This window comes from Callithrix jacchus, chromosome 4 (assembly GCF_049354715.1).
Source record: "Callithrix jacchus isolate 240 chromosome 4, calJac240_pri, whole genome shotgun sequence".
Classification (NCBI taxonomy): Eukaryota; Metazoa; Chordata; class Mammalia; order Primates; family Cebidae; genus Callithrix; species Callithrix jacchus.
The window spans coordinates 90,433,505-90,458,935 of NC_133505.1; the positions used below are offsets into that span (position 1 = coordinate 90,433,505).

At 38.2% G+C, this 25,431-nt stretch overlaps 1 long non-coding RNA gene across 5 annotated transcripts in view; it reads left to right on the forward strand.

Annotated features, from left to right (window-relative positions):
- LOC118152905 (uncharacterized) overlaps nt 1-25,431 on the forward strand; it is a 169,302-nt gene that overhangs the window by 43,700 nt on the left and 100,171 nt on the right. The gene's annotated exons all lie outside the window — the stretch shown is intronic.

A 25,431-nucleotide genomic window follows, 5' to 3' on the forward strand; every position in this document is an offset into this window, starting at 1 on the left:
TGTGAAGTAACAGTCACAGGGATAGAATAAAATGATAAAAAAAATAAGTCAAATTATTGTTCATTTAAGTTTACATGGTGAGGTTTTATTTTTTTTAATTTATAATAATAACAATAATGCAGACAAACTCCTTTAAGCCAAGTCCCATTGCAAAAAAATAGTAAATCATAAAATAGGAATGTATCTATATTCCCTTATTTCCAACAGAACTCCTGGAATAATGAAAGATTATAGAAGAATCACCAATTTTCTATCCACGTCTGTCTTCCTATCACTCCTGTGACATGGTAGGAAGCATCAATGTTTATATAGTTTGGCTCTATGTCCCCACCCAAATCTCATCTTGAATTGTAGTCCCCATAATCCCCATGCATAGTGGGAGGGATCCAGTGGGAGGTAATTTAATCACAGGGGCAGTTACCCTCATGCTGTTCTTGTGAGAGTGAGTGGGTTCTCATGAGATCTGATGGTTTTTTTAAGGGGCTTTTTCCCCTTTTGCCCAGCACTTCTCCTTCCTGCCACCATGTGAAGAAGGATGAGTTTGCTTTCTCTTCTGCCATGATTGTAAGTTTCCTGAGGCCTCCCAAGCCTTGTAGAACTGTAAATCTATTCAACCTCTTTTCTTTACAAATTACCCAGTCTTGGGTATGTCGTTATTAGCAGCATGAGAATAGACTAATACAAATATAAATCTTAAATTAGAGTTACCAGGCACCATCCTGGGCCAGATACATGTTACACCAGGTATTCAGCTTCCCATTAAGGCACCCAACAATGCACACAGCCTTTAAAACACTGAGGGATGTGACAGTAAATCACCAATTAATCTAAGGATGTCTCTTGTAGCTCCAACCACTACAAATAGGATCATTGCCCTCTCAGATTTTTACACTTCTGTAGTCACGTTTTCCCATTGGAGGATCTCTTTCTCTGAAGTCAGTGTAAATAATTTGTTCACTTCACAATTCCCAGAGGAACAACTTTTCAGAAAAGTAGCATTGGTTGAGTTATAGTTAAATAACAACATACATATTCCAATAAGAATACATTTTAAATGGATCATCTTCCTTCCAAAGTTCATCATGCCTCTCCTTATATGAACTGTAAGTTGCTACAATGTATCATTTGAGTGAATCACAAAATGTCATTTTGTAAAAAAAAAAAAACTTCTTAAGCATAAAGAAATAGATCTTTGACATGTTTCTTGAATTGCCAATTTATTCAGTGTTAACCAAACCTACTATGTTCTAGGCCATAGCCACTGTAAAGCCTCAAGGAATAAACAAACGAATAAACAAAACAAAGCGGCAAACCATTATTGGAATGTGTCACAAAATGTTGTGAAGTGCTGAGTATCCGTTGTTTTGTTTAATATTCACAATAACCCCATGAAGCAGGTACTATTAGGATTGTTGTTTTCTAGATGAAGTTTAGAGTGATTGGTTAAGTCCACCCAAGCTAGCAAAGGGCAGAACTCCAGAATATTTAATCTCCATACAATATTCGCCATGTTCTCTAGTATCTCTAAGATACTACTGCTTACTCTAGTGAAGGAGATAAGTGTGCAAGCCAGTAATTTTAATGCCTCAGCATAATCCTGGAGCACAGGGGAGGGAGAGGATAACTGTGCACTGCAGAGTGGGAAGAAGAGGTGCTATTATAGAGCACTTGCTAGAGGGAAAATCAGGACAGACATTGCAAGTAATGAGGAATTGACTTCAAAACCAAGAGGATATGAGATAGCATACTATGAGATTCTTAGCACAGAAGTTAGGCAAAGGCCAGATGGTTAAGAATTCCAAATGTGTAACATCTTGAAGAGGTCTTTAAGCAGAGAAATTAGGCAGACAATCCCCTGTCCCCAACCTCTGCAAAGCTAGTTGTAGTGTAGAGAATGGACAGAATGGGACAAGGTTGAGGGATGGGCAGAATAACATTTTTACTTTCATTTTTTTACTACTGAGTATATTTCAGAGAGTGAAGGTTTATGTTTTGTGGAAGGATCCATATGTACATAAAACATCATTACATCTTCCATGTATAAAGGTCCTACTATAAGCTAGTTTCTATGTTTGAAACTTTCCATATGCTATTTTACCTAATCCCTAAAAATATTTTTGCAATTATGCTGCATTTGTATTCCAGAATAGATTTCTGTGGGGAAAAAAAATCTCCATTTCATTGATGAGGAAATGGAGGCACTGAGAGTTTAAAAAACTTATACAAGATAACAAAATTCTACAGAGTCAAGGAATGAGTTCCAATTATATTCCAAACAAGGAAATCAGAGTCAGATATTTGCAGCATTACAGATGACTTCACTGAGCTGTATAAGTTCTTGTATGTCTGGTTTTTAGAAAGTCTTAGTACTTTTGTAGTCACATAATATTTGATTAATATTGGTCAGTGTGGATTTTCAGTCTTTCCTTTTTCAAACATAATTTTGCAATTGGCGTCTGTTCATATTGCCCTGAACTCTAAGGAAAATACCAGTGACAAGCAGAAAAACTCTTAGATTAACATAACTTCCACAGCAAATCTAAAGAGACTGTGTAGTACTATCACACCATAGCATCTTTGGTATTGATTGCTGGAACTGCACACTGACCACTGTCTTTCTCTGCTGCAGAAGTTCAGCCAGCAGCCAGCCAAACCAGCATAGATTTTGGAAAATCAAACTGATTTTCTTTTTTGCATTTGCCCTCCGTGTAGCACCATTTCTCATATATTCAAGGCTGACCTAAGTTTGGGAAATTTGCCAATCAATTGTTCAGACTTTATTTTATTTTATAACCCTAAAGATACTACTGACTAACACAGAAACACAACTGTTATAAAGAAAGCCAAAAGCTACTAAGAAGTTAACAATACATGGTCACCCTGCTCCTTCTGTAGGCACTCCATAATTGAGTATTAAATTAAATCAACACAATTAGCTTTAATTAATTACACTCTTATAGGGATTGATGCTTTACCTCGTCTACATTTTTTTTACAAGGTAAAATAGGACAATTCACCTAACATTTCTAAAATTTGGAGTCGAACTAGGGAAGGTGGAGGGGTTGGCAGTTAGCAAGTACAGCACGGTTCTTTTCACTCCTTAACAGAGATTCGAAGTTCAGCCAGAGGTCTTGGATAATAGGAGTTTTTAGAGGATATTTAGTGAGGTCCCTATTGGAACGTTATCTATATTGCAAACAACTGTACATCATTTGGTAATCATGGGCAAGTTTCAGCTTGGGAAAGACCTCATGCTGATTAGCTTTATGTAAAGTGGAGAAGTCACAATATTGAGGATGCCAACATAACTTTTATCCCATTAAATTCCACATGTCAGGCAGGATTATCTAGAAGAGGAGTGGAAGTAGGGAAAAGGGAGAGAAGCTCTCAAGCCATCTCTGGACACTAGAAGGTTTTCACACCCTCTTGTTGGCTAGGATATAAAATGTGGGGGTGGGCTGTGTGGTCTCCAAGATCTCTTTAAGCTTTCACATGTTTTGCCCCTATCCTCTGTCATTTGCTCTCTCAGTGTAAATGTAAGGCTTGGGTGATTCATCCTGGAATTGTGAGAAGGAGTTTCCCAACAGGGCCACCTGCTGCTGTTGTCTTGAAGACAGGGCCAAATTCTCCATGCTTCTTGCATTTGGGGGCAGCTGGTACCGCTCCTGTGTAGCTGATGGGAACTCACTTTGCAGCTTGCATGTTTTGCCAGCACAGCATTTTCAGAAATGGCCTGGCCACTCAATCTGAGCTGCGGCTCTCCATTTTTACTATTTCAGTTCTTAAAACAAGTCTGCCCTGGACTCATAATTCAGGGAACCTCAAAGTTTTGGGGACACAATCCACAGTCAAAAAACAAAAATACATTTTATACAGATTTACATAAAAACACACAATTTATAGAACATTGTCACAAAATAACACTTGGCATTATTCCATGTAATGTATTATGTTTTTTCATTTTTCTATTTTATTTTACTTCAAAAGGAGTGCTGATTGTGTCCCATTCAGTTGATATTATGATCCACTATAATATGACCTACAGTTTTACAAGTATTGTTCACATGATTTTAATTAGATTAGTGTGGTTAATATTGAGTGTCAACTTGATTGGATTGAGGGATACAAAGTATTAATCCTGATGTGTCTGCGTCGGTGTTGCCAAAAGAAATTAACATTGGAGTCAGTGTGCTGGGAAGGCCGACCCACCCTTAATCTGGTGGGCACCATCTAATCAGCTTCCCTCGAATATAAAGCAGGTAGAAAAATATGAAAAGGCAAGACTGGCCTAGCCTCCCAAACTACATCTTTCTCCCATGCTGGATGCTTCCTGTCCTCAAATGTCCGACTCCACGTTCTTCAGTTTTGAGACTCAGACTGGCTCTCCTTGCTCAAGCTTGCAGATAAGCCTATTGTGGGACTTGGTAATCCTGTAAGTTAATACTTAATAAACTCCCTTTATATGTATATCCTATTAGTTCTGTCCTTCTAGGGAACCCTGACTAATACAATTAGGGACTTGCTCTTCATGTCATTTTCTCTTCTAGAAGGGAGTATCAATACTAAGAGCAAGCGCATGAGAGGCTGCAGTATTATCATAATACTACAAAATAACTAGCCCGTACCATCCAGAGGATCTTTGTATATCATCTAGTTCCTGGTCCTGGAATTATACCTGAGACTCAAAGAGTGCTTTCACCCAGAATCCAAATTTTATTTCTAGGAAATAGATAATGTTTGTTATCATTCCTGGTGTCCCATCCCATTCATGCTAGGTTTATCAAACTTTAGGTTAAAATAAGGAACTTTTCTATGGCTCAGGAATAGTAATAATAATATATTATCATATAAATCTTTTTTTTAAGCAAAACTTGTTTTCTATACATACTTCATTAAGTGATTAGCATCATGTCTTTTTCTTCATGTTCTTCATACCTAAATATATGTTTTGTAAAGAAATCTAAAGATATTCACTGATTTTTAATGACGGTTATGGTTGTTGAACATTTTTATGATTTTATTGTACAAATTTAGCAATTTCAGAGCAATCTCAGAAAAACTTCTTATTCTTTTTTTGTAGTCTTAACTATGAGTTAAGAGTTTTATAGATGGATGATGTAGGTGCAGCATTAAATTCCTTGCACAATGTCATACTAAACATAGGATAAAAACACCCAGGATTTCAGGCTTCTAATAAAATTCTTATTATAAGTAAGCTTATTCTATTTGAAGGTACTTGATAACAATTTATGTGGAATATTATCTGGATATTTAAGCTTTTCAGTGTTCTGAGGGTGTAACTGGTGATAACATGGTGCTAAGAAGAGAACAAACTTGGGGTCCCTTCATAGAGAATTCTAGAGCCCTAGACTGTATTTTTATTTTTTTAATTCACCATTCATTCATCGTTTTTTCATTCTTTCATATACTTAGTGTACATCATGTGGCAGGCACCACACCTGCCAAAAAAGATGAATTGAAGGCATCTGAAGATAAACAAGAAATGCTCTTGGTCCTTAAGAAACTTTGTTTCCAGAGTCATAAATTATAACAATAACAATTACCAGCAGGTGGTGCAGCCATTACCTGTACTGTGTGTGTTGGGAATCTGAATAGCCAGTTTAATGAAGTCAAATTGTTGTGGAAAACAGTGGGAAGATTCTGGAACCACATTGAATAAAAAAGAATGTTGGAAGGAAAAAAAAAAAAACCAACAAGCTTCCAAATAGAAATATTAGTCCATAAGAATTTAATCCTGGCCAGGCATGGTGGCTCATGCCTAAAATCCCAGCACTTTGTGAGGCCAAGGCAGGTGGATCACCTGAGGTCAGGAGTTTGAGACCAGCCTGGCTAATATGGCAAAATCCCATTTCTACTAAAAATACAAAAAAATCAGCTGGGCACAGCGCATGCCTGTAATCTCAGCTACTTGGGAGGCTGAAGCAGAAGAATTACTTAAACCCAGGAAGGGGAGGTTGCAGTGAGCTGAGATTGTGCCATTGCACTCCAGCTTGGGCAAAAAGAGCAAAACTCCATCTCAAATAAATAAATAAATAATAAAATAATTTAATTCCTCTATTAAAAATTATGGCTACTCAAGACATTTACTAAATATTATTAAGAATAAGATGGGAGGCTTGCCAGGAGAATAGAGAGCAAAGGTGAATATTATACTGGGAGCCTTCTATAAAAGAGCAGAAATCCTTGGTCTTGAAGGAAGTATTAAACATCCATGAATTTTTATTTTAATAAAAATCAGGTAGAAAATACAATAGGCTTTGGAGGGACTCAAGATGGCACGGTGAGAACAACACAGGATTGAAGCTCTCTGTGAATGCACGGAGGGTGAGTCAGGGCCACATTTCCAGACGGATCTTTGTTGCCCACAGAATGGGGAAATTCCCAGGTATAAAAGAGATGTGGGACACCAGGCAGAGGTTTTGGCTGGTGCAGCTGGTGGCTGGTGCAGCTGGCACCTGGAGCTGTAGCACGGCAGTGCTCCACAGGGCTCCGCACAAAGCGCACTGGTCCGGGTGCCCTGTTGAACCAGCATTCTGAGACTTGAGAGGGCTGAACTTGAGACTGAATGGGACTTGGACAGTGAGCCAGGCCAGGAGATTCCAGGGAAACAGCATTTGGGGTAGCGCAGTGGGAAAAACAAAATGGCGATTCCAAATGCTCCGGGTGCGGGCACAGCTGAACCCAGGATGGTGCAGCTCCATGGAGGAGGGGTGTCCGCCATTACCGAGGCAATCTGCCCCTACTGAGTTACATGCCCATTGCTGATGCAGTCTGCCATTGCCGAGGCAACCCGCCACAACAGAGAGACTCCGCCACAGGGTGTAGTTCATGGCAGCAGAGCGGAGACCGCAGCAGCATGGCAGAGCCTGCAGCAACAGGGCGAACCTCACACCAGCAGGGCGGAGCCTCAGCAGGCAAATAGTGACTAGACTGCCTCCTAGCTGGGCAGGACAGCACAATGGACACTCACAAACAAAGCCCCGAGACAAAGCATCTGAGAAAAAAAGCGTTTTTTTTTTATGAGTTCTGCTGCAGCAGAATTAAACGTAGCAGCCTAACAGCCCTGAATGAACAACAGAGCTCACAGCTCAGCACTTGAGCTCCTATAAAGTACAGACTGTCTCCTCAAGCAGCTCCCTGACCCCTCTATATCCAAAAGACTGACATTTGGCAGCCATCATTCTGGGACAAAGACAGCAGAAAAAGAAACTGGTAGCATCCCTCACTGTTCTGCAGCTGCTATAGGTGTACCCCAGACAAGCAGGGCCTGGAGTGGACCTCAACAGTCATACAGCAAAGGGGCTAGACTGGTAGAAGAAAAACCAAGTAACAGAAATACTTCATCACCAACAATCTGGGTGTCCACTCAGAGACCCAATCGAAAAGTCAGCAACTATGCAGACGACAAGTGGATAAATCCACAAAGATGGGAAGAAACCAGAGAAAAAAGGAGGAAAACACCCTAAACCAGAACACCTCGCCTCCTAGAAAGGACCAAAACTCCTCACCAGCAAGGGAACAAAGCTGGACGGAGAATGACTGTGATGAAATGATGGAATTAGACTTCAGAAGATGGATAATGAGAAACTTTTGTGAGCTAAAAGAACATGTTTTAAATCAATGCAAAGAAACTAAGAACATTGAAAAAAATTTTGAAAAAAGGTTCGAGGAAATGATAACAAGAATGGATAACTTAGAGAGGAATATGAATGAATTAAAGGAGCTGAAAACACAATACAAGAACTTCGCGAAGCATGCACAAGTTTCAACAGCCGAATTGACCAAGCAGAAGAAAGAATATGAGAAGTCGAAGATCAACTCAATGAAATAAAACGAGAAACCAAGATCAGAGAAAAAAGCACAAAAAGGAATGAACAAAGTCTCCAAGAAATGTGGGACTGTGTGAAGAGACCTAACCAACCTTTAATAGGTGTACCAGAATGTGACGAAGAGAAGGAATCCAAGCTGGAAAATACTCTTCAGGACATCATCCAGGATAATTTCCCCCACCTAGCAAGACAGGCCAACACTCAAATGCAGGAAATACAGAGAACACCACAAAGATATTCCACAAGAAGAGCAACCCCAAGGCACATAATCATCAGATTCAACAAGGTTGAAATAAAGTAGAAAATACTAAGGGAAGCCAGAGAGAAAGGTCGGGTCACCCAGAAAGGGAAGCCCATCAGACTCACAGCAGATCTCTCGGCAGAAACACTACAAGCCAGAAGAGAGGGGGGCCAATATTCAACATCCTTAAAGAAAAGAACTTTCAACCCAGAATTTCATGTCCAGCCAAACTGAGCTTCAGAAGTGAAGGAAAAATAAAATCCTTTGCGAACAAGCAAGTACTCAGAGATTTTGTCACCACCAGGCCTGCTTTACAAGAGCTTCTGAATGAGGCACTACATATGGAAAGGAACAACCAGTACCAGCCATTCCAAAATCACACTAAATGCTAAAGAGCATCAACATAATGAAGACATCAACTAACGGGCAAAACAGCCAGCTAGCATCAAAATGGCAGTATCAAATTCACACATAACAATATTAACCCTAAATGTAAATGGACTAAATGCAACAATCAAAAGACACAGACTGGCAAATTGGATAAAAATCCAAAACCCATTGGTGTGCTGTATCCAGGAAACCCATCTCACATGCAAGGATACACAAAGGCTCAAAATAAAAGGATGGAGGGAGATTTACAAAGCAACTAGAGAGCAAAAGAGAGCAGGAGTTGCAATTCTCATCTCTGATAAAATAGACTTTAAAGCAACAAAGATCAAAGGAGACAAAAAAGGCCATTACATAATGGTAAAAGGATCGATACAACAAGAAGAGCTAACGATCCTAAGCATATATGGACCCAATACAGGAGCACCCAGATACATAAGGCAAGTTCTTAATGACTTACAAAGAGACTTAGACTCCCACACAATAATAGTGGGAGACTTTAACACTCCACTGTCAATATTAGACAGATCAACCAGACAGAAAATCAACAAGGATATCCAGGGCTTGAACTCAGACCTGGAGCAAGCAAATCTGAGAGATATTTACAGAACTCTCCACCCCAAATCCACAGAATATACATTCTTCTCAGCACCACATCAAACCTACTCTAAAATTGACCACATGATTGGAAGTAAAGCACTCCTCAGCAAATGCAAAACACCTGAAATCATAACAAACAGTCTCTCAGACCATAGTGCAATCAAGTTAGAACTCAGAATTCAGAAACCAACCCAGAACCGCACAGCTTCATGGAAACTGAACAACTGGCTCTTGAATGTTGACTGGATAAACAATGAAATGAAGGCAGAAATAAAGAAGTTCTTCGAAACCAATGAGAACAAAGACACAACATGCCAGAATCTCTGGGACACATTTAAAGCAGTCTCTAGAGGAAAATATATAGCAATAAGTGCCCATATGAGGAGAATGGAGAGATCCAAAATTGACACCCTATCATCAAAATTGAAAGAGCTAGAGAAGCAAGATCAAAAAAACTCAAAACTCAGCAGAAGAGAAGAAATATCTAAGATCAGAGCAGAACTGAAGGAGATAGAGACACGAAAACCCCTTCAAAAAATCAGTAAATCCAAGAGCTGGTTTTTTGAAAAGATCAACAAAATAGACAGACCACTAGCCAGATTGATAAAAAAGAAAAGGGAGAACAACCAAATAGATGCAATAAAAAATGATAAGGGGGAAATCACCACAGACTCCACAGAAATTCAAACCATCATCAGAGAATATTACAAACAACTCTATGCACATAAACTAGTAAACCTGGAAGAATGGATACTTTCCTGGACACCTGTGTCCTCCCAAGCCTAAACCAGGAGGAAGCTGAAACTATGAATAGACCAATAACAAGGGCAGAAGTCGAGGCAGCAATTAAGAGCCTACCACACAAAAAAAGCCCAGGTCCAGACGGGTTCACAGCCGAATTCTACCAGACACACAAAGAGGAGCTGGTACCATTCCTTCTGAAACTATTCCAAATAATCCAAAAAGAGGGAATCCTTCCCAAATCATTTTATAAGACCAATATCATCCTGATACCAAAACCCGACAGAGACCCAACAAGAAAAGAAAACTTCCAGCCAATATCCATGATGAACATAGATGCAAAAATTTTCAATAAAATATTGGCAAGCCGATTGCAACAGCAAATCAAAAAACGAATCCATCATGATCAAGTAGGATTCATCCCGGGGATGCAAGGCTGGTTCAACATACGCAAGTCTATAAACGTAATTCACCACATAAACAGAACCAAAAACAAAAACCACATGATTATCTCAATTGACACAGAAAAGGCATTCGACAAAATTCAACAGCCCTTTATGCTAAAAACCCTCAATAAACTCGGTATTGATGGAATGTATCTCAAAGTAATAAAAGCTATTTATGACAAACCAACAGCCATTATCATACTAAATTGGCAAAAAACGGAAACATTCCCTTTGAAATCCGTCACTAGACAAGGATGCCCTCTCTCACCACTCCTATTCAATATAGTACTGGAAGTTCTAGCCAGAGCAATCAGGCAAGAAAAAGAAATAAAGGGTATTCAAATAGGAAAGGTGGAAGCCAAATTGTCTCTATTTGCAGACGACATGATAGTATGCCTAGAAGACCCCATTGCCTCAGCCCAAAAACTCCTGAAACTGATAAGCAACTTCAGCAAAGTCTCGGAATATAAAATCAATGTGCAAAAATCACAAGCATTCCTGTTCACCAGTAACAGACTTAAAGAAAGCAAAATCAAGAACGAACTGCCATTCACAGTTGCTACAAAAAGAATAAAATACCTAGGAATAAAACTCACAAGGAACGTAAAGGACCTCTTCAAGGAAAACTACAAACCACTGCTCAACAAAGTAAGAGAGGACACAAACAGATGGAGAAACATTCCATGTTCATGGTTAGGAAGAATCAATATCGTGAAAATGGCTATACTGCCCTAAGTAATTAACAGAATCAATGCTATCCCCATCAAGTGACCATTGACTTTCTTCACAGAACTGGAAAAAACCACCATAAACTTCATATGGAACCAAAAGAGAGCCCACATAGCCAAGTCAATTCTAAGCAAAAAGAACACAGCGGGTGGCATCACACTATGGAATTTCAAACTATACTACAAGGCTACAGTAATCAAAACAGCATGGTACTGGTACCAAAACAGAGATATAGACCAATGGAACAAAACAGAGGCACTGGAGGCAACACAACATATCTACAACCGTACAATTTTGGATAAACCTGACAAAAAAAAGCAATGGGGAAAGGATTCCCTGTTTAATAAATGGTGTTGGGAAAACTGGCTAGCCATGTGCAGAAAGCAGAAACTGGACCCCTTCCTGACACCTTACACTAAAATTAACTCCAGATGGATTAAAGACTTAAACATAAGACCTGGCACCATAAAAACCCTAGAAGGAAATCTAGGCAAAACCATCCAGGATATAGGAGTAGGCAAGGACTTCATTACCAAAACACCAAAAGCATTGGCAACAAAAGCCAAAATAGACAAATGGGACCTAATCAAACTCCACAGCTTCTGCATGGTAAAAGAAACAGTCACTAGAGTGAATCAGCAGCCAACAGAATGGGAAAAAATTTTTGCAGTTTACCTATCTGACAAAGGGCTGATATTCAGAATTTACAAAAAACTCAAACAGATTTACAGAAAAAGAAACAAGCCCATTCAAAAATGGGCAAAGAATATGAACAGACACTTTACAAAAGAAGACATATATGAGGCCAACCATCATATGAAAAAATGCTGATCATCACTGGTCATCAGAGAGATGCAAAACAAAACCACATTGAGATACCATCTCGTGCCAGTTAGAATGGCGATCATTAAAAAATCTGGAGACAACAGATGCTGGAGAGGATGTGGAGAAAAAGGAACGCTTTTACACTGTTGGTGGGAGTGTAAATTAGTTCAACCATTGTGGAAGACCATGTGGTGATTCCTCAAGGCCTTAGAAATAGAGATTCCATTTGACCCAGCAATCCCGTTACTGGGTATATATCCAAAGGACTATAAATCGTTGTACTATAAGGACACATGCATACGAATGTTCATTGCAGCACTGTTTACAATAGCAAAGACCTGGAATCAACCCAAATGCCCATCAATGATAGACTGGATCGGAAAAATGTGGCACATATACACCATGGAATATTATGCAGCAATCAGAAATGATGAGTTTGTGTCATTTGTAGGGACATGGATGAATCTGGAGAACATCATTCTCAGCAAACTGACACAAGAACAGAAAATGAAATACCACATATTCTCACTCATAGGTAGGTGATGAAAAATGAGAACACATGGACACATGGAAGAGAGTACTAAACACTGGGGTCTATTGGGGGAAAAGGGGAGGGCCTGTGGGGGGGGGAACTGGGGAGGGATAGCCTGGGGAGAAATGCCAAATGTGGGTGAAGGGGAGAAAGGAAGTAAAGCACACTGCCATGTGTGTACCTATGCAACTGTCTTGCATGTTCTGCACATGTACCCCAAAACCTAGAATGCAATAAAAAAATTTAAAAAAGAAAGAAAGAAAATACAATAGGCTTGATGCAAATAATTTTACTATAAATCTGTGTGTTGTTAGTACACAGACATGAATGAACACTAAATCTACACTGACAGGTTTGCCCAATAAGAATATATAAATATTGAAAAGAAAAGAATTTGAAAAACAAATCATCGGGGAACAGAAGAGAAAACCAGATCCCAGTTCAGTTCCTACACTGTAATTACCACTGCAGAGAAGCAAATGCTGACAAACATTACTTCTGAAGGAGTGGGCTTAAAGGGTTCAACCATTCAGGCAAACTCCATTTCGCCTAGAAAACGGAGAACAGACAAAGACCTTCTGGAATCTTCTCATGCAATGTTACCATCTGACCTCTCTGGTGCTATCTCAGTGTAACAATGAGAATGAGAAGCAGGAAATATTCACCACAGATATTGTGGGAAGGATGCTGACTCAGCTAGAAGATTGTGACTCACTGGGAACTCAATTGGCTGACCCAGGATGGTATGCCAGAAGAAGTCTCACGTGAGGGAGTGGAACCTGGCCTGGCTATCTGATGCATCTATGATGTACAATTCACATTTTTTGTTGTTGTTGGAAGAAATTCATAAAATCTATTATGAGGCTTAGGAATGGAGACCTACTTTTTAAAAATTGTGTTTTTTTAAACTTTTATTTTAAGTTCAGGGGTACATGTGCAGGTTTGTTACACAGGTAAAATTATGCCTTGGGGGTATTTTGTACTGATTATTTCATCACCTACGTATTAAGCCTAGTAGTCAATAGGTTCTTTTTTTTAAATTCTCTCTCTCATGCTACCCTCCACCCTCCTATAGACCCACGTTGTGTTGTTCTTTTCTATGTGTCCATGTGTTCTCATCATTTGGCTATCACTTATAAGCGAGAACATGCAGTATTTGGTTTTCTGTTCCTGTGTTAGTTTGCTAAGGATAATGGCCTCTAGCTCCATCCACATCCCTGCAAAAGACATGATCTTGTTCTTTTTTATAGCTGCATAGTATTCCATGGTGCATATGTACCCCATCTTTATCTAGTCTATTATTGTTTAGATTAAATCTTAAACAATATCATAGAATCAAGAGTTACTAAAAAACAACCACTTTTCACAAAAGGATGGATAAATCAAAATTAAATGCAGATGCCTAAATAATATGAAAATATTGCAGTTCTGTAGTAATAAAATGGTAATTTGTAATAACACCAAGAGGCTGTTCTTCAGCTCAACAAAGGAAATTAGTGTTGCCATCATATTATTATTAAAAATGGCCAGTTTCAGTGGAGATTTAGAAACATGAGCACTTATGCTCCTCTTGTTGATTTTTGGATAATTCAATAATATGTATCAAATAAAAATGTTTACTCCTTTTATTATAGTAGTTCTGTTTCAAAGAGTGTAGGTAAGCCAGGAATATAATCATTAGATGTGCTCAAATGTTGATGTATTAGGATGTTCTTTATACCATGGTTTATAATGAAAATAGTACAAAAAGAAAACAGAACAACTGTCACTTAGTAAGAGGCAGATTTTGGATACAGGCTCAATCTAGCCCACTGCCTTCTCCTTAGTCCTAAAAGTCACCATCATTTCTTACCTGAATGACTACAATAGATCCTAACTGGTTTGGGGGCTTTCACATTCCTCATCCTCTAATACATTCTCTGCACAGCAGCAATACAAATCTTAAACTATAAATCAGTTCACATCATTCCACTCATTAAAACCTTCTGGGCCCTCCCATTTCCCTGAAAATAAAATCTGCACTCAGACCATGAGTTCAAAGTCTCTTCAAGAAATGGCCCCAGCCAAAACGTGTGTGTGTGTGGTTGTGTGTGTTTGTGCATCCTTTGTTTTTTTTTAAATTTTATATTCAATTATAATTTACACACAGTGAAATGCACAGATAATGAGTGTATAATTTGATGAGTCTTGGCAAATGTATTCACCCTATGTAACAAATACACCTATCATCACATAAAACAGTTCCAATACCCCCCGAAATAACTTCATGTCCCTTCTTAGTTAATCCCTGCTCTACTCCCTAATTATGGGACAACTATTGTTATAATTTCTATCACCATAGATAAGTTTTGCCTGTTCTAGAATTTCATATAAATGAAAGCATACCATGTCTTCTCTTTTGTGCCTGGCTATTTTAACTCAGCATAATGATTTCAGGATTTCATCCATGTTATTGCCTGTATCAGGAATTTATTCATTTTTATTGCTGAGTAGTATTTCATTGCATATTCTAGGTGTTTATACTCTACCTATCTTTGACCTCATTTAGTGCTATTCTTTTTAGCAGTCATCCAACTTGAGCCACACCAATCCTCGATTTATTCCTTCAATAAGCTTCCTTTGAATCTTCAAGGTCTTTGCATCTGATGTTACCTCTGCATTGAATGCTCTTCCTTCATCCCTTGCATAACTGGCTCCTTCTCATCATTTTTGGTGTCAGCTAACATACCTTCCTCACAGACAGAACTTGTATATAAAACACCTCTGCATAATTTTTCCTCTATTATTTCTTTCTTTCTGTTATAACACTGATCACAGTTTGCAATTGCTTTATTTATTTTTCTGCAACTCTATGTTTTCCCTTCTAGAATAAAGGCTCTCTGAAGGCAGATATGATCTCTCTCTTGTTCACTGTTTCATCTCCAGCACTTAGGAAAGTGCCTGGCACATGGAAGGTGTTCAAAACATTTTGGGTAGGACTAACTTTATTTAAATAAATAATAATTATTTTAATTCAATTACTACTTCAATCACCATTAAAATAACCCTGAAGAAAAATATATTGTGGAACATTTAGATGAAAATATAGTTCAACAGACAGGTTATAATAGCAGTATGCATAGTATAAACTCATTTTTGTGAAAGGTAAAAATGATATGTGTTTATGTATAATTAAAATATTGTTGGGCAGCATAATTTTAATCTTATATCTCATCCTTTTAATATCTTCCAAAATTCATATAATAAACATTATTTTCATAATTGAAATCAATCATTTATTTCTAGTCAGCTGCCTTAATCTGTAGTTGGTGCCATGCCTGTGCCTTCCTTTCCCTGAAATGCATCAGGCAGGCATGTGCTGTGTCTGAAATGGAGGGGGTTCATTCTGAGTATTTTATAGGATGATAGTAAGAAGCACAGAAGTCAGGGACAGGCTCCAGGTAAAATCTTTACTTCTATCTAATGAAGGAGCCACCAAATCTTTTCTGCAAAAGGCCAAATAGTAAATATTTCAGGCTTTGTGGAACATTTGTTTACTGTGGCAGCTACTCAATTCTGCCTTAGTGTGAAAGCAGCTAGAGATAAAATGTAATCCAAATGGGCATGGCTGTGTTCCAATAACACTTGATTTACCAAAATGGGTGGTGAGTTGGATTTAGCCCCAAGGTTTATGTTTTGCTGACACCTTGATCTAATATAACATCTTGATATGGTTTGGCTCTGTGTCCCCACTCAAATCTCATCTCGAACTGTAGTCCCCATAAGAGAGGGAGGTAACTGAATCATGGGGCACTTTCCTCCATGCTGTTCTCCTGATAGTGAGTGAGTTCTCATGGGATTTGATGGTTTTATAAGGGGCTCTTCCCCCTTTGCTTTCTCTTCTCTCTCCGGATACCTTGTGAAGAAGATGCCTTGCTTTCCCTTCACCTTAGGCCATGCTGTAACTTTCTGGAAGCCTCCCCAGCCATGTGGAACTGAGAGGCAATTAAATCTCTTTCCTTTATAAATTGCAGTCTGAGGGTTGTTTTTTATAACAGTGTGAAAATAGACTAACACACATCTCAAACTTTATTTGCTCTTCTTTCTTAAATACCTAGTGAAATCAAATTATCAGAGTGCACAATTCCTGGCTTCACTACTTGCAGGCAGATGGGTCAATGAGCTTATTGCTTAATATCTGTAAGTTTGTTTTTCATGCCTGGAAAATAAAGCTAATACTAGTACTTACCACATAGAGTCTTTCTGATGATTAGATTAGATGATTCCTCACTAGGAACTCTAGTTGAGTGAACTTGAGTTCATTCACTAGGACTGAAGGTGGGAGAAAACGAAGAGCTCTACTGAGGTATTTCTTCCTCCTCCTTCATTATTTCAGCACTGCTTTTCTAAGCACAGCTGGGTATCTCCCTAGCTAAGGCTCTCAAAAAGTAGCCCCTGCTCCATGGCTTCAGCCTTCCCTCAGTGAGCTCTGGGAGCACTATTTTCTTCCCTTGGACTCTTAGACTTCCTACTCTTGCTAGTCTTCATATCCTTTGCTTATTCCCTAACCCAACCTACACCTAGATAAAAAGTGTCTTCATTTGAACCTTCTGGTGAATTCGGTTCTCAGCTGGCATCCTAACTAAAAGGTTACTTTTTCATGTTAAGTATGATGGGATAATGGTAATGATGATAACTACTGTTACTGTTGTAATCAATTATTTCAAGACATTTTTCAGGTGTAGGTCTCTGAAGTTCTAATTTTTGGTATACTATGCATTGTTCTTCTAGATCTTTACAATATAATTGTTGTCAACTAATACTATGACTTTGGTATTGATTACTGGTGCTGAGAGAGACCCTGAGAGGTCAGCTAACTTATTTTCTTACTTTAAGGGATGAAACATGTTTCAAAGTCAGACAGCAATCTACACTGCTGTACCCTTTATCTCCTTCATGTAGGGAAAATTAAAATACAGTAACATAAGCTCAAGAATACATTTTTCAATGTATAAAAATTACTCAGAACATAGAGTGATGTTTCCATTCTTACTCCACTCTTTTTGCAAGTGGACAGGAATAAGGTGATGGACAAGGAAAGGATAACAAAAACACCATAACTCAAGGTTTTCTGGAGTCAGGCATGTCTGGTCATGTATTAGGGCAGCAGTCACAGGTCTGTGGCAGAGACACATGGCAACCTACCTGTGGACTGGGCCCTGGGACAGAGGCTCTGAGTCAGGATCGCCCAAGTGCTCCTCCCTACTACCTGCCTGAAGTTGAAATCTGCCAACTACCATCCTTGGGAGTGATTAATATTTGACTTCTCATAATTAGCTCCAAATAGTTTGAATTGGGTATATTAGTACTGTGTTACTTTCACTTTTCAAAGTAAGCCTAAGAGAAACTGTATTTTCAACAACATCTATTTAAATCACAAAGTACAAGACTGATCTGAATTTGACTTTCACTTCAAGTAACAATGCCAATGGATCTCAAGGAAACTTATAAAATGAAATTTTAAGTCACCATTTTTTGCTTATATGTATAATATATATTATACCTATATATTTATTTTGCCAACTTTGTTTTCTTGGGAAGAATTGCCCCTTACTCTAAGATACTTTCTAATTTTTTCACGTTAAAATAATCTTTCTTTAATAAAATTGTAACAAGGAAGACAATAACAAGCTACAGTGATTGAATGAGTAGCATGTGCCAGGCACTGTGCTTAGTGCTTTTCTACATTTAGCAGGTAATTTATCTGTAAATCGCACAAGAAGCTTTAGAGATGAGTAACACTGTTATCATCATTTAAAAGAGACTAAAGATGAGGCACAGAGTGGTTAAGAATCTTTTTCAAGGTCTCATAACTATTCGTGGCAGTGTTGGAAAATAAACCTAGATAGTTTGACTCCAAAGGCTAAACTTTATTGTTTCCTGGTAGTATTGGTTGGTGCAAAAGTCACTGCCATTAAAAGTAATTGCAAAAACTGCAATTACTTTTATTAATTAAAAAATTTTTTTGTTTGTTTTATTATACTTTAAGTTCTGGGGTACATGTGCAGCATGTGCAGGTTTGTTACATAGGTATACATGTGTCATGGTGGTTTGCTGCACCCATCAACCCGCCATCTACATTGGGTATTTCTCCTAATGCTATCTCTCCCCTTGTCCCCCATACCCTGACAGGCCCTGGCATGTGATGTTCCCCTCCCTGTGCCCATATGTTCTCATTGTTCAACCCCCACTTATAAGTGAGAACATGAAGTGTTGGGTTTTCTGTTCCTGTGTTAGTTTGCTGAGAATGATGATTTCCTGCTTCATCCATGTCCCTGCAAAGGACATAAAATCATTATTTTTATGGCTGCATAGTATTCCATTGTGTATATGTGCCACATTTTCTTTATCCAGTCTACCACTGATGGGCATTTGGGTTGGTTCCAAGTCTTTGCTATTGTGAATAGTGCTGCAATAAACATACATGTGCATGTGTCTTTATAGTAGAATGATTTATAATCCTTTGAGTATATACCCAGTAATGGAATTGCTGGGTCAAATGGAATTTCTATTTCTAGGTCCTTGAGGAATCACGACACTATATTCCACAATGGTTGAACTAATTTACGCTCCCACCACAGTGTAAAATGTTCCTATTTCTCCACATCCTCTCCAACATCTATTATTTCAGGAATTTTTAATGATTGCCATTCTAACTGGCATGAGATGATATCTCACTGTGGTTTTTATTTGCATTTCTCTAATGACCAGTGATGATGAACTTTGTTTCATACATTTTTTTTGGCCTCATAAATGTCTTCGAGAAGTGTCTGTTCATATCCTTTGCCCACTTTCTGATGGGGTTGTTTTTTTCTTGCAAATTTGTTTAAGTTCCTTGTAGATTTTGGACATTAGCCCTTTGTCAGATGGATAGATTGCAAAAATTTTCTCCCATTCTGTATGATGCCTGTTCACTCTGATGATAGTTTCTTTTGCTATGCAGAAGCTCTTTAGTTTAATTAGATCCCATTTGTCAATTTTGGCTTTTGTTATCAGTGCTTTTGGTGTTTTAGTCATGAAGTCTTTGCCCATGCCTATGTCTGAATGGTATTGCCTAGGTTTTTTTCTAGGGTTTTTATGGTTTTAGGTCTTACATGCAAATCTTTAATCCTTCTTGAGGTAATTTTTGTATACGGTGTAAAGAAGAGGTCCAGTTTCAGTTGTCTGTATATGGTTAGCCAGTTTTTCCAACACCACTTATTAAATAGGGAATACCTTCCCCATTGTTTGTTTTTAGCAGGTTTGTCATAGGTCAGAGTGCTGTAGATGTGTGGTGTTATTTCTGAGGCCTCTGTTCTGTTCCATTGGTCTATATATGTTTTTGTACCAGTACCATGCTGTTTTGGTTACTGTAGTCTTATAGTATAGTTTGAAGTCAGCCTTCAGATTTCTTCTTTTTGCTTAGGATTGTCTTGGCTATGCAGGTTCTTTTTTGGTTCCATATGAAATTCAAAGTATTTTTTTTCCAATTCTATGAAGAAAGTCAATGGTAGCTTGATGGGGATAGCACTGAATCTGTGAATTACTTTGGGCCGTATGGCCATTTTTATGATATTGTTTCTTCCTATCCATGAGCATGGAATGTTTTTCCATTTGTATGTGTCCTCTCTTATTTCCTTGAGCAGTGGTTTGTAGTTCTCCTTGAAGAGGCCCTTCATATCCCTTGTAAGTTGTATTTCTATGTATTTTATTCTCTTTGCAGCGACTGTGAATGGCAGTTCACTCATGATTTGGTTTTCTGTTTGTCTGCTATTGGTGTATAGGAATGCTTGTGATTTTTGCACATTGATTTTGTATCCTGGACTTTGCTTAAGTTGCTTTTCAGCTTAAGGAGCTTTTGGGCAGAGACAATGGGATTTTCTAAATATACAATCATGTCATCCTCAATCAGAGATAATTTGACTTCCTCTCTTCCTGTTTGGATACCTTTATTTCTTTTGCCTAATTGTCCTGGCCAGAACTTCCAATACTATGTTGAATAGCAGTGGTGAGAAAGGGCATCCTTGTCTTATGCTGGTTTTCAAAAGGAATTCTTCCAGCTTTTTCCCATTCAGTATGATATTGGCTGTGGGTTTGTCATAAATAGCACTTATTATTTTGAGATACATTCCATCAATACCTAGTTTATTGAGTGCTTTTATCATTTTATTGAAGACCTTTTCTGCATCTATTGAAATAATCATGTGGTTTTTGTCACTGGTTCTGTTTATGTGATGGATTATGTTTATTGATTTGTGTATGTTGAACCAGCCTTGCATCCCAGGGATGAGGTCAGCTTGATCATGGTGGATTAGCTTTTTAATATGCTGCTGGATTTGGTTTGCCAGTATTTTATTGAGGAATTTTGCATCAATGTTCATCAAAGATATTGGGCTGACATTTTCTTTTTTTGCTGTGTCTGTGCCAAGTTTTGTTATCAGGATGATGCTGGCCTCACAAAATGCATTAGGGAGAAGTACCTTTTTTTATTGTTTGGAATAGCTTTAGAAAGAATGGTACCAGCTCCTTTTTGTACCTCTGGTAGAATTTGTTTGTGAATCTGTCTGGTTCTTGGCTTTTTTTGGTTGGTAGCTATTAATTACTGCCTCAATTTCAGAACTTGCTATTGGTCTATTCAGATATTCATCTTCTTCCTGGTTTTATCTTGGGAAGCATGTGTGTCCAGGAATTTATCTATTTCTTCTATATTTTCTAGTTTATTTGTGTAAAGTTATTTGCAGTATTCTCTGATGGTAGTTGGTATTTCTGTGTGAACAGTGGTGATATTTCCTTTATCAATTTTTACTGTTTCTATTTGATTCTTCTATCTTTTCTGTATTATTAATCTGGCTAGCTGTCTGTCCATTTTGTTAAGCTTTTCAAAAAATCAGCTTCTGGAATCATTGATTTTTTGAAGAGAGTTTTGTGTCCCTATCTCCTACAGTTTAGCTCTGATCTTGTTTATTTTTTGTCTTCTGCTAGCTTTTGAATTTGTTTGCTCATTCTTCTCTGGTTTTTTTATTGTGATGTTCGGGTGTTGAATTTAGATCTTTCCTGCTTTCTTCTGTGGGCATTTAGTGCTATAAATTTCCCTCTAAACACTGTTTTAGCTGTGTTCCAGTGCTTTAGTTGTGTCCCAGAGGTTTTGGTACATTACATCTTTGTTCTCATTAGTTTCATAAAACTTGTTTATTTCTACCTTAATTTCATTATTTACTCAGTAGTCAGTCAGGGGCAGGTTGTTCAGTTTACAATGTAGTTGTGTGGTTTTTAGAGAGTTTCTGAATCCTGAGTTCTAATTTGATTGCACTGTTGTCTGAGAGAATGTTTGTTATGATTTCTGTTCTTTTGCATCCGCTGAGGAGTGTTTTACTTCCAATTACTAGAACAAGTGTGATGTGGTGCTGAGAAGAATGTATATTCTGTTGATTTGAGGTGGAGAGTTATTTAGATGTCTATTAGCTCTGCTTGGTCCTGAGCTGAGTTCAAGTCTTGAATATCCTTGTTAATTTTCTTTCTTGATCTGTCTAATATTGATAGTTGTGTGTAAAAGTCTCCTGCTCTTATTGTGTGAGAGTCAAAATCTCTTTGTAGGTCTCTAAGAACTTGATTTATAAATCTGGGTGCTCCTGTATTGGGTGCATATATATTTAGAATAGTTAGCTCTTCTTGTTGCATTGATCCCTTTTACCATTATGTAATGCCCTTCTTTGTCCTTTTTGATCTTTCCTGGTTTAAAGTCTGTTTTATCAGAGACTAGGATTATAACCCCTGCTTTTTTTGCTTTCTGTTTGCTCAGCAAATCTTCCTCTATCCCTTTATCTTGAGCCTATGTGTGTCTTTGCATGTGTGATGAGTCTCCTGAATGAAGCACACGAATGGTTCTTGACTCTTTATCCAATTTGCCAGTCCATGCCTTTTAATTGGACCCTTTAGCCTGTTTACAGTTAGGGCTAATATTGTTATATATGAATTTGATCCTGTCATTATGATGCTAGCTGGTTATTTTGCCCATTAGTTGATGCACTTTCTTCATAGTGTCTATGGTCTTTACATTTTGGTGTGTTTTTGCAGTAGTTGGTACTGGTTTTTCCTTTCTATATTTAGTCCTTCCTTCAGGAGCTCTTGTAAGACAGGTTTAGTGGTGACAAAATCCCACAGTATTTGCTTGTCTGTAAATGATTGTATTTCTTCTTCACTTATGAAGCTCAGTATGGCTGGATATGAAATTCTGGGTTGAAAATTATTTTCTTTAAGAGTGTTGAATATTAGCCCCAACTCTCTTCTGGCTTGCAGGATTTCTGCAGAGATATCTGCTGTTAATCTGATTGGCTGCCCTTTGTGGGTAATCCAACTTTTCTCTCTGGCTGCCCTTAACATTATTTTTCTGTCATTTCCACCTGGGTGAATCTGATGATTACATGTCTTGGGTTGCTCCTCTCGAGGAGAATCTTTGCAGTGTTCTCTGTATTTCCTGAATCTGAATGTTGGCCTGTCTTGCTAGGTTGGAGAAGTTCTCCTGGATAATATCCTGAATATTATTATTCTCCTATTCCAGGAGAAGTTCTCCTAGATAATATCCTGTGCTTTCCCACTTGGTTCCATTCTCCCCTTCACTTTCATGTATACCAGTCATCATAGGTTTGGTCTTTTCACATAGTCCCTTATTTCTTGGAGGCTTTGTTTGTTCATTTTCATTATTTTTTCTCAAATATGTCTTCATGCTTTATTTCATTAAGTTGATCGTCAATCTCTAACATTCTTTTCTATGATTAATAGATTTGGCTATTGATACTTGTGTATGCTTCACAAAGTTCTCATGCCTTGAAAAACTGCAGTTAGTTTTGCACCAACCAAATAGATCACACTTGCTTCTTGTTAATGTTCTTTGTTGGAAAAATTATATTTGAAATCCCAAAGCCTGGGAACCACTAGACTCTTGTCTCTGCTGCATCTGCTAATATGTTGCACATAGGCCTGAGAGGAGTAGACAGAGTTGGCAGGCTTGGAAAGCATTATACAGGCCATTGCATCTCCTTTGATGTCAGCAGAGAGAGGGATTTCAAAGGCAAGTGAGGTTCTGATATGGCCACAGCCCTTTCTGCAAAGTCACTGGCTACAGGAACAAAAGAGTCACACAGAAGTGTTGTCACTCTGATGACACCATGGTGGGGTGTTATTACCTCAATAATATCACCAGCCCCATCACAAAGAACACCACCTTCAATGTAAGAAAGCAAACCTCCCGGAGGCAGCACATGCTGAGAAAATATGGCTGCAGTTCAATAGGCTATTTCCAGAAACCACACCCAGCTGAGATCCTTCAACCCAGCTGGGAAGTCTGGTCATTGTTTGAATCAGCTCATAAGGTCCCCGGTGGGACCCCTTTGCTCTGTCTGATGGCAGCAATAGAACACAATTCTGGGAAGGTGGATCTCTTGTGCTGTTACATCCCTTCCTTAACATCATGGCAATGTATCCTTATCAGGCATAATAGTGTGAATATGAAAGGTTAAGTTCACTGAATTAATCCGTATATGCTCCAGAAGTTTATCTTAATAAAGTAAAGGTATTCTGTGTCAAGCTGTTACTAGAGTTGAGGATTGAAGGAAATTTGGAAGGTGTATCCTGCATATATGGAGAAGTACATCTATATTAAATCCCAAATAAACTAAAAACCAAGCACAGTATTAATTTTCCAGGAGCATAAAAACATGAATCATCAAACCAAACAGTGTTTATGGTATTAGAAAATCCTACTCTTCAGTCCTCATTCATATGTGTCAAGAAAAGGGCAAATGCCTACATCACATTGCATATTTGTGAAGACAGTTCTTTGGTTTCTAGCTCTGTGCTCTCACTGGGGATCTGTGACATTTTATTCAAATCTAGCCATGCTGTTTTTATTATTACACCAATAATGCATTTCTCAAATTTATCTTTAGTGTATGCTTTTATTCCACATCAATGATGCATCTCTTGAAGTTGTTATTTTAATATCTTCATTTTGAATAACAGTTACTATTGACTAAGCTCCTACCTACATGCCAGCCACCATTCCAGGGAATTTACACATTTGATCACACTTATTGATTAAAACAACCCCTTGAGGCAGGTACAGTATTCCCATTTTATAGATAAAGAAATGAAATTGATATGGTGTAATTTTCCCAAGGTGAGCGGTCAGGAGCAGTGTTTGGATTTAAACAAAGCAGGTCTTTCTGACTCCAAGGTCCACTCTCTTTCCACTACACCAGGACTATGTCTTTTCCAGTGATTATTCTCTAGGCTTGTGCAATTATTGAACTTCTGCTTGCCACATAGCAGCTACTGAGGTGACTTGCTACCTCCCTGACCCACAAGTCCTGTTCAGTATGGGTCTGGGCCATGGAAACAAGCCTCAACTCCTGCTGCCCCACAGATACTGGTAAAGATTCTAGATTCAAGACCTTAGATACTTAGTTCTGCTGGTTAGTGATAAGTGGATGCTGGCAAAGTTTACTCTTAAAATTGCCTAAAGAAATGGCTTTTTCATTTTGCAATCATAGAGAAAGTCAACAGAACTTTAGTTTGAGAATATCTTTGTCATATAGAAAGTGTTTTGATTTTGGTTCTTCCATTTTCTGCCAGCACATTATTGGGCAGGCTACTCTTAGGGTAGCCATGTTTGGCTTTCAGATCCATAAAATGAAAGGGCAATTTGGATATGTGGTGGGTTTCACTGAGTTGGATTGATGTTAGTTTTCTTCCACAGTAAAAACTGATTTTTCTGTAACGATCCATGTCTTAGTTGTCAGAGCAGAGAGTGTAAATAATACGCTTGAGATTTTTTTGTGATGATACCTATGCTTAAATGGAAGATTTTTACAGTAAGGCTAGAAATATAACCTAAAAGCAGACTTCATATAAATTTTTGAAATTTATTTCAACAAATATTTACTGAGCATGTATTATGTATCAGACCTACTCTAAGCACTGGAGATAAAACAATGAAAAAAGCTGATAAAAGTTTCTGCACTTATGGAGCTTACATCCTGCTGTGGGGAGATAAGCAATAAATAG